The sequence below is a fragment of the Podarcis erhardii genome (assembly GCF_964252035.2).
Source record: "Podarcis erhardii genome assembly, chromosome: 5".
In the NCBI taxonomy this organism is placed as follows: Eukaryota; Metazoa; Chordata; class Lepidosauria; order Squamata; family Lacertidae; genus Podarcis; species Podarcis erhardii.
Window position 1 is genome coordinate 43,172,643 of NC_138509.1, and position 18,751 is coordinate 43,191,393.

General features: G+C 47.3%; 1 protein-coding gene across 4 annotated transcripts in view; it reads right to left on the reverse strand.

The window, feature by feature from the left end:
* PTPRE (protein tyrosine phosphatase receptor type E) overlaps positions 1-18,751 on the reverse strand; it is a 149,780-nt gene that overhangs the window by 98,926 nt on the left and 32,103 nt on the right. The window contains exon 1 of one of the 4 annotated variants that reach the window (XM_081863232.1): positions 3,412-3,519. The exons of the other annotated variants lie outside the window; for them this stretch is intronic. The gene's annotated coding sequence lies outside the window, so the exon portion shown is untranslated. Of the gene's footprint in view, positions 1-3,411; positions 3,520-18,751 lie in introns of those variants that run through there. 4 annotated transcript variants of the gene reach the window in all.

Genomic DNA, 18,751 nt, shown 5'->3' on the forward strand with positions numbered 1-18,751 from the left:
CCACAAAAACAAATATACATGAACTAGATTTACTCAGCAAGGGTAACATTAGCCTTAATTAAATTAATTTGTCACGTTGACATCTCTACGTGTCAATAGAGAGGGAGGGGAATCAGTGCAGAGTTAAGGCAATTTAAACACCAGAAAATAATGAAATGTAAAAAAACCAAACCATTTCTGTCTTCAGTAGCCATCACAATAATCTTAACTCTGCTCCATATCTCAAGTTTAAAAAACAAATATAGTTCTATAAACAATTCATTGATTAGGCACCACATTTTAGAGATGGAAAGGTAATATGCTGGTATAAAATTATACATTCTTTACCTATCCCACTCTCAAATTGAAATTCATACCATGCATGACAAGGTGTCTATCAAAACCAGCTACTAAGGTTCTACTTTGGACTGGACCGTCCTATCTGGGCTGAGATTACAAACACACAATTCTCATAAATCAGGAGAAAATCTTGTTAACTTCAACTGCAGCTGCCACCATCACACATTACTGAAGACTAGAGGTGGTTCAGATTGTAGACAGAGATATTTAAGTGGCCCTAGGGATACAAGGCGGGGTGGGGGGAGTAAAGTCTGACCTGACACAGCCACAGATTTGCAGAAGCAATTCATACGAGCACTGTGGCTAACAGGCACGTCAAAGCAATCACACAGATCACTACTGGGAAGTTGTGGCTATATTTGTAGATTGATTTGGTCAGATGCTACTTTCTTCACACAGTCATGACCCTGGAAACACTTGGGAAGTCATTTACAAAAAGAAGAAGTCAGAGCTAACTAATCCCCCAGTGCAGGACTGCACATTATGAGAAGCACATGGATGGTTCTGAAAACTGAATCCCTAGTCAAGTTGTCCCACTCTGTGATATGTAGTAAACTTGCCCAATGTCCTGACATCACATTGTGTGTTTCCTGTTCCTGCTCCACATAACAAGCTGACAATAGCAAGGGTGGGAAAATCCACAAGGTGGTAATGTCAGGACACAGGGCAAGTTTACTACATGGTATAGAGGGAGAACGACATGTGGGTTCTGGAAATAGGTTTCACATACTCCTTCTAGCTCACCATATGACCCAAGGCTTTAGAACACTTGCTTTAAGAGTCAGTTCCTTATCTGCAAAATGGAAATAATTATAAACAATTGAATCCTTAGAGGATTGCCTCCAAACTGAATTAGTAGCACTTGGGAGAAGGTAGAGCAAGGTCTACTTTGAGAGATGGGAGGAGTCAGAAATTCCTGGGGCTCAGAATTACATGACTTTTTGCACCTCGTTCTAGTTGATGGATATTGGGGTTCTAGTTCCTACAAGCCTAAGGTCTTCCTTCTCCTGCCGTAAAGTGTGTTGTGTGCTAGAATGTTAAACAGAAACACACTTATTTGGAAGCAAGTTTACATTAATAAGTCACAGTGGTTTCAGAGTAAACGTGGATGCACTGCAAGTTCAGTGAACTGCAATTTATCCATCCACCCAGTAACATTTCACAACAAAAAATAAAGTAATAACATCTCCATAATGTCTTCTAAGGCACAATTGTCTCTTTATTACAAAGGTTGGCAGGACAGACGTTATTCCTAGAAAACTGCAACAAAGCAAACCTATAAACATTCTAAATACGGTAATTCTCTCTCTGGATGACAGAAGAACGAGCAGCACTAAATTTCTGGTCCAGCGAGCACTCGGTTACACCTCAAGTTTCTCAAATTCAGGCAAAAACCAAACCGTTACTTTCCAGAGAATACAAATTGCACACAATTTTAACACCTTCTGACTCAATGCCATCCAGAGGGGGAAAAAATATAACCAAAGAATATCAAGCACAAAGGCGCTCATCGTAGCAGACTCCACCATTGCCATGAGCTAAGCTCCACATCATTTGCATAAGACAGCTTCTTACTGTGTAAAAGATGCATAACTATGTTAATTAGTTTCAATCAAAAAATCCAACTGCTGGAAAGGTTGCACCAAAAGCCTTACTACAGATATTTGATTACTATTTTTGATTGCTTTTTTTCCTATGTGGTCCAAGTGCAACAGATGCCATCATGACCAAAATCTGATAGGATAGATGAGAAATTGCCTTTTCCTGGTTAGGTTTGTAGCCCTGAAAGCAAAGCAATGTATACATACATATTATGCAGAATCACAAAAACGTATTGCATGAGACTCGGTATCCATTGCAAATTTTCCACGTCTTGAACCTGCTGTAGTGCCATGGCTAAGCCAGGAAGCCCCCAATTCAAATCTTACCAAGACTGCAATACCAAACATACTTATTAGCAAGCACACACCACTGAACAGAGCGGTGCATGCATCTAGGTAAAGCTTGCCATGAGCTGTACTGTAAATGGCTTTAGGCCGGTCACCATTTCAACATCAGCATCATTCCAAACCAGCAACAGTGGTCTACCTTGCAGGACTGTGGTGCAGCTGACTTCACTAAACATACGTCAAATTCTCCCAAAACTACTCCCCAAGGTGTTATATAAAATGCTCGGTGCTATTCAATGTCCCGGCTACATTTGGCACCAAGGGCTGCTTTTAAGAGGGTATTTAACACAGATTTACTGGACTCTCTCCCTTTTCACAGCCACAGCGGCGGCGACAGGCAAGAACAGCGACTGATGTGTAGCGATGTGGTGCGACCGCGTTAGAGACATTTCTTAACGTTTGGAGGGAGGCTGCAGTGAGCACACCAGGCAAACAAACACCTTCCCGGCCACCCGCCACACCTGGCGCACGAGGGGGGGGGCTCGGAGTTCTGATTCGCCAAATCTCTTCGCCTCCACCCCCCCCCCACCGCGAAACCGGCTCTCCTGCGTTTCGTTCCAAGCCCAGCTGACGACTTTTCCGCCACCTGCGCGAGAGCGGCTGGGGCTCCCTCCTCCTCCTCCTCCTCCTCCTCCTCCTCCTCCTCCTCCATGGCGCTCTCCCTGCAAAGGGAAATGCCGTTTCCGCCTCTGACACCCCCCTCCCGCCCCCGGCGGCAGCTAGCCAAAGCGACTGTGGGGCAGGAGACATCTCCTTTTCTCCCCCCCCCCTCCTCACACCCCCTCGCAACCAGGGAAGAGCCGGCTCCTTCTCCTCCTCTGTCGCCCAGGAGAGCCTCGGGGGCAGCCGGTGCCCCTCTGCGGCGGAGAGGAGGCGCCCGCCCGCCCGCCCGCCCGCTCCATGCCCTGGCGCAGCTCGGGACTGGGCGTGGAGGAACCGAGGAAGCAGCCCGCCTGCTCTGCTGCGTGCCAAGCCCCGGTGGCTCAGAGGCAAACCACACGCACGCAAGCAAGCAAGCAAGCAAGCACACCCGCCGCCGGGACTGGCATGCCTAGAGAATGAGCAGCAGCAGCAGCAGCAAGGCAGCTCCGCCGGCCGCTGGCCTCGTGCCCTGCTGCCTTACCTCCGGGGGACTCGGCCAGCTCGGCTCTTGCAGGCGCGCCGGCTCCTCATGCCCTCCTCGCAGCGTCGCTGGCGGACTGAGGCGGAGGCGAGCGGGGGACGCCCTGGCATTCGCCCTGCCTCGGCTGGAGGGACCCCGCTGTCGGCCAAGCAGGAAATTTCCTGCCTTCCCTCTCCTCGCCCGCCCGCCCGCCTGCCTGCCTGCCTGCCAGCCGCTCTGCGCGCATCTGAGGCGGCGCCAGCCGAGCGCGGGAGCCGCCTGCTGCCCGACAAGGAAAACTGCAGCTGCAGATACTGAGGGGAGCGGGAAACGGGGGCCTTTTCGTCACGCTGGAGATACGAGGCGGGAATCCCCCCCAACACACACCTCGAATAAAAACCAAGGGGTAGTGGCGGCTGCTGTGGTTTATCCCGCGCAAAAGAGGACACGGCCCCTATACTTTCACTGGTGGCGCGGAAAGAAGAGTTTGGGCAGGATAGATGCTGAAATGAAGTGAAGGAATTCTGTCCCACTTCGCTTGTGGTCACCACTTCATGTGTACCCGCCATACAGGCAGTTAAAGCACATTACTTTCCTTCAGGAATTCTGGGAGCTGGCGCTCCCCCCCCCCCAGCTACAATTCCCAGCAAGCTTAACAAACTGCATTTCCCAGGATTATTAGGGAGATATCATGTGCATTCAATGTATGGTGTACGCAGCCTTTGAGTTCACATGTGATGTCCTCACTTTAAAAAGTTGGGACTGGTATGGGATTGGCAGTGTGTGACTTGCCTTAAAGCAGGAAGTGATGCACTTGTAACTGCGAACCCACATGCTAAAGATGGAGGGCATGAATTAGCAGCTAAGGAACGCCAGAGAGGAGTGGGGTGGGGCAGAAACTGTAAAGAAAGATGGGGAGCTTAAGGACAAAGGTCCACAATTAAAACTATGTGTTTTGCTGCATCTCCTGTAACACTGGGCTTTGCTTTGCACAGCTCCAAATTCTCCACGCAGGAATTCATAAGGAGCCAATATATAGTATGTGACAAATGTAGATGTGGAATTTCTGCTGTGAATTTCCCACTCTGCGCTGATCAACCAAAAAATGTGATGGTACGGTTGTCCCTAGATCGTAAACAGCTCAGAAGTGCCCTACTTCTAGTAATACAGTTTAAGCTTATAAATTTTGCGGGCAAATATTTTGCCATGTTTTGTACATACTCTATACCAGGGCTGGGGGAACTTTTTCAGCCCAAGAGCCACATTCCCTTCCAAGCAACTTTTGAAGGGCCACATGCCAGTAGTGGGCTGTGCCAGAGGCAAAAGTTGGTAGATCAATGAATGAAAAATTGCCTTTGCGCAATAGGCTAGTTTCTACGTTGTTGTTGTTTAGTCGTTTAGTCGTGTCCGACTCTTCGTGACCCCATGGATCAGAGCACGCCAGGCACTCCTGTCTTCCACTGTCTCCCACAGTTTGGTCATACTCATGCTGGTAGCTTCAAGAACACTGTCCAACCATCTCGTCCTCTGTCATCCCCTTCTCCTTGTGCCCTCCATCTTTCCCAACATCAGGGTCTTTTCCAGGGAGTCTTCTCTTCTCATGAGGTGGCCAAAGTATTGGAGCCTCAGCTTCACGATCTGTCCTTCCAGTGAGCACTCAGGGTTGATTTCCTTCAGAATGAATAGGTTTGATCTTCTTGCAGTCCGTGGGACTCTCAAAAGTCTCCTCCAGCACCATAATTCAAAAGCATCAAAAGCGATCAGCCTTCTTTATGGTCCAGCTCTCACTTCCATACATCACTACTGGGAAAACCATAGCTTTGACTATATGGACCTTTGGTAGTTTCTACACACATGCCTAATTCAGACAAGCAGGAAGCATTATCATAGTTCAAGGACACACTCTAGAGGGCTAGAGGACCACATTGACACACCCACACCAAGGTTTCCCCACCCTTACCAACTTATTCCTACTGTCTTTCACCAGTGAAAATGGTGTATGGAATTTAGCAGCTGGCTAAACGCCACTGAATGCTAGGTGCTGGAGGACAGCAGTAGGGTAGAACTGTTGACTTGACGCCCTACTTGTGGTCTTTCCCAGACTCTTCTAGTTGGCCAGTAGAGGAAACAGATTGCTGAACCAGATGGAACCTTGGCGTGATCCAACAGGATTCCTCTTATGTTCAGATGAATTGATTCCTCCACCTCTCAAGCCTGCCAGTGCAGTATCAACTATTACCATTTCAAATTGTTTAAGGATGCTAATAACCCTGTGCTCGTGATACACCAGAACTTTGGGATCATTCATATGGGTGTGTGGACAGCCATTTAAAAAGTGTTTGGTATAAGTCAACCTTTCAGAAGCCTATTTTAATATATTCTAGGTTCGTGCCTTAATCCTGTATAATCATTTATGATCCCTTTCAAATCTGGCTCGTCCTGAAGTACACCCCATAAATAAGGTTTAAAGCAATCCTGTGTAAAGTCCTGCTTCCTCATATATCTCCACCTCGAACTTCAGCAGAACTTTACTAAATGTATGAAGCATTTGCATAGAGAAGGATATCGGGGGAAAGGGATGTGCTTTTTAGGCACATTGGGAAAGGAAGCTCAATCTGAACTATGAAGTATAAGTAAAATAGTGCATTTGGTGCTGTATCCAATGCTAATCCTACTCAGAGTAGACCCATTGAAATTAATGGACATGATTAACTTAGGCTCATTAATTTTAATGGGTATAATTTAGTTGGATACAACCCGCAGTATGTCATGAACCAAACTTCCACCCTTCAATTACTAGTGGACAAGGAGGAATAGTTGAGAAACCAGGAGCTGCCTTTGTGACCCAAATAAAAAATGAAATAAAAACTTTTCTTCCATATTCACAGTGTGTCAGTAACAGCGCAAGCCTATACATGTCTACTCAGAAGCAAGTTCCATTGATGTCAATAGGATTTACTCCCCAGCAAGTGGGTAAAAGGAATACAGTATTGGAAAGGCTTTTAATTAATGCATACATTTGTGGACTAGACACAAGAGTCTGCCTACTCCTTACAGGTATAATCATTTGCAAATAATTGTTACTTAATTTAAAGCATTTTTCTTATTTAAGCAATTTTAAAATGACACTGCTGAATATGTTCAAGAAAAATCAGCACATTTTATCCATTAGTGTATTAAATGTACAGGCTATTATCCACTGGTTTAAAAATAAACATCATATTTATAGCATCCAAGAAAATGGTGTCTGGAAATCTGGTTGCTTCTGCAAAATGTAGATTCTTTCCTGCTCAAACATTGCTAAAGAGGTAGGGAAGTACTGAGAACAATTGATCGGCTATCCTATTTAGATATAGGATATTGAATGATTGCTATATCCTACTTCTGAGGCCTAATTTGTAATTAAAATTGACCACAGGTAAAGCCCCAGTACTTACCAAGCATCTCAGACCACTCCTGTGCTTTCTTAGCATATCAGCAGTTAGTGGCCTTCCCCACGGTGTTTGCAGGTTCCCAAATGTTGTATTTTATTTCATTTATCTTATACAGATACATATGTACTGTGTTTTTTTCACCACAGCAAGATGAATGGAGTTCCCCAAGCAGCCTCTCATCCAAACTCTGCACTAGACTGTGACTTGTTTAGCGTGGTTGCCTCATGTGACCTCAGGATATATACCCTGATGCAGAAGTTTCTAAGTCCCATTTTGCTGGTTCTCCATGTTTAAAGTTTATGGAGTGGAGAAGCAGAGGGCATTTAAAGATGCAATTTTCCAACCTACATGCTGCAGTTGTGCAGCCTCCAGCGTAGTACCATCTGTCCTGCAATCAATTTATCAAGCCTTTTCTATGCACAGACTTGTCCCCTTTAGGTTTGAATAACATTTGAATAACATTGCTGAACCTTGCATTCACCTCAGACTTAAAAGTTGCTGCTGTTCTTCAAGGAAGACTGCACATGCATTTAGCACACTGGATTCTTCCCCCTTCCATGCATATGGTAAGAACATAAATAGAGCTTAATACAGGGGTCAGCAACCTGCGGCCCATGGGGGCAGTTTAACTGGCCCACAAACTGCCCCCGAACCAAGCCACCCACTTGGCAAATCCCCATGCGCTGTGCTAAACTGGTGCAGCAAGGGGACTCGCTTCCACAGTGCTGGAAATCGCGTCTGCGCATGCCCAGACGCCAGAAATCACATGCGCGCAATCTGGCCCACAGAGAGATCTCTGCAGGACTTGACCAGCCCAGGCAGGTAAAATCTTGCTGACCCCTGGCTTAATAGATCATTGCCCTGCCCCTGCAGATGAACAGGGTTTTTTTGGGGGGGGGGTCCAGATTTTACTTCTTGAAATATGGCAATCCTAGGGTGTACACACTTCACTTTTCCAAGGATTACTGTTGTTGTTGGCATCTGTGGATTATGGTAGTAAAATTAATATGAGCCTTTAACAGCAGATAGAGCTAAAACAGGAAGTGAGAAAGTATGCCACTCTTCCAACTTCCTCCTTTGGCTCTAAATACTTTTCAAGGAAGAAAAAGATAGACAGCCTCACCACCTCATGAGGCAGGAGTGTTCAGAGGTTTTGTGGGCCCCAGAGGAAGACCTCATGCATGCCATTACCACTACAGGTGTCTCATCTTATACCTGGTAGGGTGCAGTTACAATGGTCAGGGTTACAACTTGCTGTATACACACATCCAAATCCTGAAATGCAGTCTGAGATCCTGGTGCATGGACAATTTGGAGCAGAAAAACAAAAAAGGGGTGAAGGGTGGGGGCCGATGCTAGAGCTGAGCAAGCTTACAGCAATACATAGAACTAGCAGGAACACAAGGAGTTATCACACTTCTCCCACAAAATCCTCAATTCTACTGTAGGCTTGAAAATCTTGGGACCTCTGTGTGTGTTATGGTTAACACCTGACAGCATGTCTGGCAACAACAGACATTGAGACCTACATCTTTCTGTGACACAAACTGGAAAGTGTCCAATTCATCACCAGCAGTATTTTTCAAGACACTCTGAAAACAGTTTTTCATGTGCAATGAGTCATGGACAGAATATGGGTTGGAGCTTTAATGACTTTTTATTATGATGGTTGTGGGAGGAACTGAATAAACCATTGTTGCTATGCCAGTAAAATTTTGCCGTGCCAATAAAATCTATGCAAGGTATTCCTTCCTATCCATATGTATAATATCAACACCCACACATATCCTGTGAGTAGCTGTATTTATTATGCATGTATGAAATTCTTGACTGCATCATTGAAATGCAGCAGTGTTATAGTACTTACTATTATACTTTGCAATAAATATTCCAGAATATTTGGTTACTATCAGATAAGCTGTTTGTTTGTTCTCTGCACTGTCTAAGACTATGAGCTGCAATCCAGTAAGTCTGTGGTTCAAATCTTGCCTTAGCCATGGAGTCACTAGATGGCCTTAGGCAAGCCACAGTATCTCAGCCTCAACCCCTGTCTGGAATATGGAGCTAATAAAAACTCTGTTCCCAGTATCGCCATGTGCACTGCCTCATTACTTGACCTTTAATCGTTTAGTGGTAACATCTGAATGGGTCTTTTAACCAGTCAAAGGGAGGAATCTACTTGCATTCAACTGATCACAGTTATAATTTGCTTGCAGACCTTCATGCTCATCACATGAAGGTTCAGAGGGGAAGAGGACAGCACTGGTGACATGCATGAAGATGTGGAGAGCAGGGGTGGTGCACGCAACCCAGGCCACAGTTTACAGCTTGAGCCTTCATGTCTTCTTCTGAATACCTGAAGGCTTGTGCGATTGAAGTGAACATGCCTGTGTTTTGTTTGAAATCTTAGAAGCAAAGACTCAAGTTTGACGCAAGTACTCTTTGGTGAAAGTACTCCAGTATAGATTTAACACAGCAAAACAAGCAGCAAAGAAAATCATTAATAATAATAATAATAATAATAATAATAATAATAATAATTTATTATTTGTACCCCGCCCATCTGGCTGGGTTTCCCCAGCCACTCTGGGCGGCTTCCATAAAAACCAGAAATACACTAAAATACCACAGATTAAAAACTTCCCTGAACAGGGCTGCCTTAAGATGTCTTCTGAATGTCAGGTAGTTATTTATTGCTTTGACATCTGATGGGAGGGCGTTCCACAGGGCGGGCGCCACTACCGAGAAGGCCGTCTGCCTGGTTCCCTGTAGCTTTGCTTCTCGCAATGAGGGAACCGCCAGAAGGCCCTCGGCGCTGGACCTCAGCGTCCGGGCAGAACGATGGGGGTGGAGACACTCCTTCAGGTATACTGGGCCGAGGCCGTTTAGGGCTTTAAAGGTCAACACCAGCACTTTGAATTGTGCTCGGAAACGTACTGGGAGCCAATGTAGGTCTTTCAAGACCGGTGTTATGTGGTCTCGGCGGCCGCCCCCAGTCACCAGTCTAGCTGCCGCATTCTGGATTAGTTGTAGTTTCCGAGTCACCTTCAAAGGTAGCCCCACGTAGAGCGCATTGCAGTAGTCCAAGCGGGAGATAACTAGAGCATGCACCACTCTGGCGAGACAGTCCGCGGGCAGGTAGGGTCTCAGCCTGCGTACCAGGTGGAGTTGGTAGACAGCTGCCCTGGATACAGAATTGACCTGCGCCTCCATGGACAGCTGTGAGTCCAAAATGACTCCCAGGCTGCGCACCTGGTCCTTCAGGGGCACAGTTACCCTATTCAGGACCAGGGAGTCCTCCACACCAGCCCGCCCCCTGTCCCCCCAAAACAGTACTTCTGTCTTGTCAGGATTCAACCTCAATCCATTAGCCGCCATCCATCCTCCAACCGCCTCCAGGCACTCACACAGGACCTTCACCGCCTTCACTGGTTCTGATTTGAAAGAGAGGTAGAGCTGGGTATCATCTGCATATTGATAGACACCCAGTCCAAACCCCCTGATGATCTCTCCCAGCAGCTTCATATAGATGTTAAAAAGCATGGGGGAGAGGACGGAACCCTGAGGCACCCCACAAGTGAGGGCCCAGGGGTCTGAACACTCATCCCCCACCACCACTTTCTGAACACGGCCCAGGAGGAAGGAGCGAAACCACTGTATAACAGTGCCCCCAGCTCCCAGCCCCTCTAGATGGTCCAGAAGGATGTTATGGTCGATTGTATCAAAGGCCGCTGAGAGATCCAGCAGAACTAGGAAACGACTCTCACCTTTGTCCCTAGCTCGCCAGAGATCATCAACCAGTGCGACCAAGGCAGTTTCAGTCCCATGATGAGGCCTGAATCCCGATTGGAAGGGATCCAAATGGTCCGCATCCTCCAGGCGTGCCTGGAGTTGTTCAGCAACCACGCGCTCAATCACCTTGCCCAAGAATGGAAGATTTGAGACTGGGCGATAGTTGGCCATACTGGCCGGGTCTAAAGATGGTTTTTTAAGAAGCGGTTTAATGACCGCCTCTTTCAGCGGATCTGGGAATGTTCCCTCACAGAGGGAAGCATTCACCACCCCGCAGAGCCCAATGCCCAGCCCTTCCCGGCTTGCTTTTATTAGCCAGGATGGGCAAGGATCCAGGAGACAGGTGGTTGGTTTCACGCATCCAAGCAGCCTGTCCACATCCTCGGGGGTAATGGATTGAAATCGATTCCATGCAACTTGACCAGACAGAGCTCTAGCACTCTCCCGCCCCAGCCCTGCTCCCACGGTGGTGTCTAGCTCCTTCCGAATATGAGTGATTTTATCTGCAAAAAACTTTGCAAAATCGTTGCAGGAGATCTTGGGGTCTTTACAAAGCCCTGGTGGTAAAGGTGGTTCTGTTAAATTACGAACCACCTGAAAAAGTCTCCTGCTACTATTTTCTGCAGATGCAATAGAGGCGGTGAAGAAAGTCTTCTTCGCCGTCGCTATCGCCACTTGGTAGGCTCGACGTTGAGCTCTAACCTGTGTCCGGTCAGATTCGGAGTGAGTTTTTTGCCACCGACGCTCTAGCCGTCTCAGCGATTGTTTCATTGCCCTCAGCTCCGAAGAAAACCACGGAGCTGTCCGGGCTCCATGCAATCGGAGAGGGCGCTTCGGAGCCAGACAGTCGATAGCCCTGGTTAACTCCGCATTCCAGCGGGCCACCAGGGAATCAGCTGAAAGGCCATCAACATGGGATAAAGCATCCCCTACCACTCTCTGGAAACCATTTGGATCCATTAAGTGGTGGGGGCGGACCATCCGAATTGGTCCCACCTCCCTGCAGAGGGGAAGGGTCGCGGAGAAGTCCAGTTGCACCAGGAAGTGATCTGACCATGGCACTTCTTTTGTTTCACTTTTACTTAGTGTCAGATCACCCACGTCACTAGAGGTGAACACCAGGTCTAAGGCATGTCCATGACTATGAGTTGGGCCAAACTTATTCAGGGACAGCCCCATGGAGGCCATGCTTTCCATGAAGTCCCGAGCAGCCCCTTGTAAGGTCGTGTAGGCATGGATGTTAAAATCCCCTAGGACAACCAAACTAGGTGTCTCCAGGAGAAAATCCGCCACGACCTGAAGCAGTTCAGACAGGGAATCCTTGGTGCAGCGGGGAGGTCGGTACACCAAAAGGAATCCTTTACTGCCCCTATTGCCCAACTTCCAGAACATGCACTCAGAAAACTGGATCTTCCCAGTAGGACGCCTGGTGCAAGCTAGTGACTTCCTAAAAATCACTGCAACCCCCCCCCCGCCCACATGACCTGGGTTGCTGTGCATAAGAGAAACCTGGTGGGCAAGCAGCGGCAAGGACAGGCCCATCTGCTTCCTCCAACCAGGTCTCTGTCACACATGCCAGGTCAAATCCTCCATCCACAATCAGGTCGTGGATGGCAGTGGTTTTATTCATCATTGACCTGGCATTACACAGCAACACCTTCAGGTCATGTAGGTTTCCCCTGTTGATTCCAGTATCCATCTGGTCAAGGCCAGACCCGGAGGCAGGGATAGTCTTCAAACAACGACTAAACCTGCCTCCTCGGTAATGACATGGTCTGGTCTTAGCGTAACTCCGCCTCCTGCCCATGATCACCGAGATCGGATGTCCCAGTGCTTCCCCCCCTGTGGAACTTGTCCCAGCCATCGTGTTGGCTGGGGCCCCACTCCCAGGCAGCCCTGATCTAGCCCCTTCAAAACAAAACACAAACTATACAGAACCAATAAAACAACAACAACAAAAAGGAACAGAACAATTATACTAAAATTAATCCCCAACCAAATATCCATCCCACCCACCCCCAACAATGGAAAAAAAGAAATAAAGAAATAAAAATTTAAATTACCACTGACTGCTTGAGGACATTTTAAAGCACATTAACCACCTGGAACAGGGAAGCAATGACAGAACACTTCCCACCCTTCCCCAAGAGTTTGTTCCAAAAGTTTGTTCCTGGGCCACGCCCCCTGGGCTAGTTGGAAAAGGCCCTGGAAGGGAGCAGGCCCTGCAGTCCTCACCCAGCCGATGGTCCGAGGCCTCACTGCAGCAGGAGTCCCTTTATAGCCAGGAGAGAGGGCCTGGGCCACACCCCCTGGGCCAGTTGGAAAAGGCCTTGGAAGGGAGCAGGCCCTGCAGTCCTCACCCCGCCGATGGTCCGAGGCCTCACTGCAGCAGGAGTCCCTTTAGCCAGGAGAGAGGGCCTGGGCCACGCCCCCTGGGCCAGTGGGAAAAGGCCCTGGAAGGGAGCAGGCCCTGCAGTCCTCACCCAGCCGATGGTCCGAGGCCTCACTGCAGCAGGAGTCCCTTTATAGCCAGGAGAGAGGGCCTGGGCCACGCCCCCTGGGCCAGTTGGAACAGGCCCTGGAAGGGAGCAGGCCCTGCAGTCCTCACCCAGCCGATGGTCCGAGGCCTCACTGCAGCAGGAGTCCCTTTATAGCCAGGAGAGAGGGCCTGGGCCACACCCCCTGGGCCAGTTGGAAAAGGCCTTGGAAGGGAGCAGGCCCTGCAGTCCTCACCCCGCCGATGGTCCGAGGCCTCACTGCAGCAGGAGTCCCTTTATAGCCAGGAGAGAGGGCCTGGGCCACGCCCCCTGGGCCAGTGGGAAAAGGCCCTGGAAGGGAGCAGGCCCTGCAGTCCTCACCCAGCCGATGGTCCGAGGCCTCACTGCAGCAGGAGTCCCTTTATAGCCAGGAGAGAGGGCCTGGGCCACACCCCCTGGGCCAGTTGGAAAAGGCCTTGGAAGGGAGCAGGCCCTGCAGTCCTCACCCCGCCGATGGTCCGAGGCCTCACTGCAGCAGGAGTCCCTTTAGCCAGGAGAGAGGGCCTGGGCCACACCCCCTGGGCCAGTGGGAAAAGGCCCTGGAAGGGAGCAGGCCCTGCAGTCCTCACCCAGCCGATGGTCCAAGGCCTCACTGCAGCAGGAGTCCCTTTATAGCCAGGAGAGAGGGCCTGGGCCACGCCCCCTGGGCCAGTTGGAACAGGCCCTGGAAGGGAGCAGGCCCTGCAGTCCTCACCCAGCCGATGGTCCGAGGCCTCACTGCAGCAGGAGTCCCTTTATAGCCAGGAGAGAGGGCCTGGGCCACGCCCCTTGGGCCAGTTGGAACAGGCCCTGGAAGGGAGCAGGCCCTGCAGTCCTCACCCAGCCGATGGTTCCTATTGAAACATAGGCTACAAAACCTTAAAAATATTCCATTTCCCGTGAACTCCAAGGTACCTCACTTCCCTAGCACAAAGATAGGCCACACGTTTAGTAAGTTATAATTATTCTACAGTGGTACCTCGGGTTACAGACGCTTCAGGTTACAGACGCTTCAGGTTACAGACTCCGCTAACGCAAAAATAGTATCTCGGGTTAAGAACTTTGCTTCAGGATGAGAGCAGAAATCGCACAGTGGCAGCGGGAGGCCCCATTAGCTAAAGTGGTACCTCAGGTTAAGAACAGTTTCAGGTTAAGAATGGACCTGCAGAACAAATTAGGTTCTTAACCCGAGGTACCACTGTACTTACAAACTCACCTTATATCAGATTCATGTACTTTCCCATACAGCAGCCTGAAAAAGTTGCACAGCACAGACAGCAAAAAGTTGCTTGGTAACATAACAAAAGATCCTCAACTATTGGTATAGAAAAACACAACCTTCAGACTCCATTCCTGTCTGAAACAAAAGCAGCTGGAGGGATCAGCTCAGGGTTCCTCATGCATCAAATTTGCATGTACACTGAGTACTGCAAAAGGTTTGGTTGCCCATTTCCTCCCAAGGTGAGGGAAAGTGATATAGATTAAGCCTGGCAGGACAGCTTACTCTATTGCTTTAACCCCTTCATATATTAATTAGCCTCAAGCATGTTGGTTATATGAAGCTGGTTACCCTACAGTTTTTACATTTTAAATAGCAACTCTGGGGTATGTGTAATCAGAATTAAAATCAACTGCCAGCTATTTGTTGCTGGAAGGAGGCTGCTATTTTCACCAATGGATACTTTTCTCCCAGGACAAGTTTGTAAGCAAACGAGTTAAAGGATGGCAGGAGTTGTTGCAGCTCTGCAGTCCCAGTCCTGACTGGGCTCCCCTGTGGATGCTGGTTCAACTTTTAAAACTAGTCATATTAATTGCTATCACACAATTGACATCACAACTAGTTAATAACTGACCTAATTTTCATGGTTGATTTCAGTAGGTTTTAAAACTTGTCTAATGCTGCGGTCAATTAGTATTGTGCAATTTGACTTACAGAATATGAAGAAAGGCTTTTTTTTTTAAAAAAAAAAAAAGTCCAAATTGGTTTGAATCAGCATGTGAAATTACATGACTTATTTACTATTGTTCTGAAACTTGAAATACTACAAAAATGCTTACAAAGGAGAAAAGGTTTGGGATTGTCATGCTGGAGAGTTAGTTTCACCTGCTGCACAATTCTGGTGATTTTCAGACATAAACTGAGGGGCTAATCTCTCCCCCGCCCCCTTCTCATCAGGATCCTAATAAATTCTTGGTCAATTCATTAATTTCATTGATTCCTGCTGTGTCATCTGATGGTCGGGCTAAACATATATCAGTTTTCTCATTTAGCATAACAGTTCGCTTTTATTCCTTTGAATAACCAAGACATTAAAATGATAGGTCAATTCCACCCCCATGTGTGAAAATTTCTAACTTGCAGCTGAGTTACATTGTGAATGAATTCAGAACTGAAAAGCAGGCATGCCAACAGCAAAAAAAAAAAAAAAAGCTTTATTCTGCTTTTCACCTGTAAGTAGTTATTTGCAGTAATTATAGTGGATGGCAATAGGATAAATCCACTAAAGTAATAATGAAACAAAGAGACTGAACTGTACTTTTCAAAGCCTATATGAAATACTATTGCTCCAAGAAGCATGTATTTTGTTCTTCATGAAAAGCAGATAAAAAAACATCAACAACTACAGTATAAAGGAAATAGTTTGATGCTATGATCTACCAGATTTCATTTCTTGATCCAGACATGTACATTGGACACAAACACATCAAAACCTGCATCAATATAATCCAAATTTTCCATTAAAACACCTTCTCTTTTTTGTAACTGGAGTTATACAAATATTCATGTACCTCTATTTTAATATTTGTTGGATTTCCAAAATTAGGAGGGACACAATAGATGGACAAGTATACAGTCATACCTCGAGTTGAATACACTTTGGGTTGAGCGCATTCGAGTTGCACTCCGCGGCAACCCGGAAGTAACAGAGTGCATTACTTCTGGGTTTCGCCGCTCACGCATGTGCAGACGCTCAAAATGACGTCATGCGCATGCGCAAAAGCAGCAAAACACGACCCACGCACGCGCAGACATGCCGTCGCATCTTGCGTTCTGTTCGGGATGCGAACGCGGCTCCGGAACAGATCCCATTCGCATCCCGAGGTACCATTGTATTGAAACACAGAATGGGTTTCAAGGGAGATAGACTATGATACCATCCTCTTACCACTGGGAACCGTGCTTAGCTTAAAAAAAAAAGGCATAAAAGCTAAAAAAGTAAAAGAGAATCTCTCTGAATACCGATAGCACAGTCTTATTCGTGTCTCATAAAAAATGTAAGCCCCATTGAGTTCAATGGGGTTAGCTTCCAGGAAACTCTGTATAGGATTGCAGCCCAAGTTGTACACCCAGATACTTGCACAGTGGGGCCTCTCTTTTCCAAGAGATGCAACCTACGTCACAGCCACCAGCACTGAGACGCTTTCAGAGTAGCAACAGCAGGTAAACGATACACTAAATCAACTCCAGTTCAATACTGACTTGACATAAACTGGCAGTTTGCACAAACTTAGATGATGCAAACTTAGATGAGTGTGGAAAGACAAAGAATGGAAAAGCTTAATTCTGAGGAGTCCCTGAAGCAAATGGAACAGACAAGAGAAAGGTGCATGGCTCAAAATATACATAATAATTACAAGTGTTATGAAAAGTGTAAGGTGAAAAGAGAGTGAAAAATAACTCTCTTTGGCATTTTCACATAATGTGAAAAATAGCCTTTAGGCAAAGAGGTGAGTGTGAAAATGCATGCAGAGCTCTACATGAGGTTATCTGACATGATGTGTGGACCAGGGGTTGTGCTGCTGCTCACATTGCTTGCCAACTCCACCTAGCCGCCCCCTGCCAAACTCCCTACTCCACTGCCAAACCTTCTCCCTTTACACCTCGCCAAACACCAATCCATGGTTATGTGAAATGCAGCATGATGATGTCCTTACAATTTTATTATATGCTAAGAAATACATTCATTTTAAAATTAATGTTCTCATTAACTCATATGTCCCATAGCTCCCACAATTCCTTGCAATATGAAAGCACTCCTTCTTAATGCTCTGCCCTTTCAACCCCACATTCAAGTAACCACTAGAGAATGCCCAATGGACATAGCAATGGACATAAGTAGAGCTCCACCTGCCTTCCTGCTTTCTTAGAGCCAGTCTGTGGGGTGTTGCTGCCTGATGACTTCCTCTTCTTTAGTCTCAGTGGCTCCATCTGTCATTGTTTCCACCTCCTGTTAGTCACCTTACAAGTCGTAATGGACAGAAGCCAAGTGAAGAGATTTGTCTCAATCACCCTTTAGCCACTGTGTTATACTACAGTGGTACCTCGGGTTAAGTACTTAATTCGTTCCAGAGGTCCGTTCTTAACCTGAAACTGTTCTTAACCTGGAGCACCACTTTAGCTAATGGGGCTTCCTGCTGCTGCCGTGCCGCCAGAGCACGATTTCTGTTCTCATCCTGAAGCAAAGTTCTTAACCCGAGGTAATATTTCTGGGTTAGCAGAGTCTGTAACCTGAAGCGTATGTAACCTGAAGCATATATAAGCCGAGGTACCACTGTATTTGTATCTTTCAGAATATGGGAATGACTTGCTGGGGCCATAACCAAACTAAGCCTCCTAGAGCAGTGATGGCCAAACTTGGCCCAACTGTTTTTTGGACTACAACTCCCATCACCCCTAGCTAACAGGGCCAGTGGTCAGGGATGCCCCAAAACAGCTGGAGGGCGGAGTTTGGCCATCACTGTCCTAGAGCAAAAGAAGGCTTATTTTGGTCAGAATAGAGAATACACTTCCAAAGTTAATGCTAAATACATTACTTCTGATAAATGAGCCACCATAGTCGCTAGAGAGCCATGGAAAGTTGTGTCCTGGGCTTTTTAGGCTCGGCTACCCATGTTAAAGTTAAGTTAAAGTTTTAAAGTTTTAAAGTTTTAAAGTTGTTTTAAAGTTGTTTTAAAGTTGTTTTAAAGTTGTTTTAAAGTTGTTTTAAAGTTGTTTTAAAGTTGTTTTAAAGTTTTAAAGTTTTAAAGTTTTAAAGTTTTACCCATGGTAAAACCTCAGCGCCTAGGTCGATCGCATGGTCGGCGGTTTGAATCCCCGCGGCGGGGTGAGCTCCGTCTTTCGGTCCCAGCTCCTGCCCACCTAGCAGTTTGAAAGCACCCCTAAGTGCAAGTAGATAAATAGGTACCGCTTTATAGCGGGAAGGTAAACGGCGTTTCCGTGTGCTGCGCTGGTGCTGGCTCGCCAGAGCAGCTTCGTCACGCTGGCCACATGACCCGGAAGTGTCTTCGGACAGCGCTGGCCCCCGGCCTCTTAAGTGAGATGGGCGCACAACCCTAGAGTCGGACACGACTGGCCCATACGGGCAGGGGTACCTTTACCTTTACCTTTACCCATGTTAAACCACAGAGCCTAGGACTTGCCAATCAGAAGGTCAGTTGTTCGAATCCCCGCAACAGGGTGAGCTCCCATTGCTCAGTCCCTGCTCCTGCCAACCTAGCAGTTCTAAAGCACATCAAAGAGCAAGTAGATAAATAGGTACCGCTCCAGCGGGAAGGTAAACGGCATTTCCGTGCGCTGCTCTGGTTCGCCAGAAGCGGCTTAATCATGCTGGCCACATG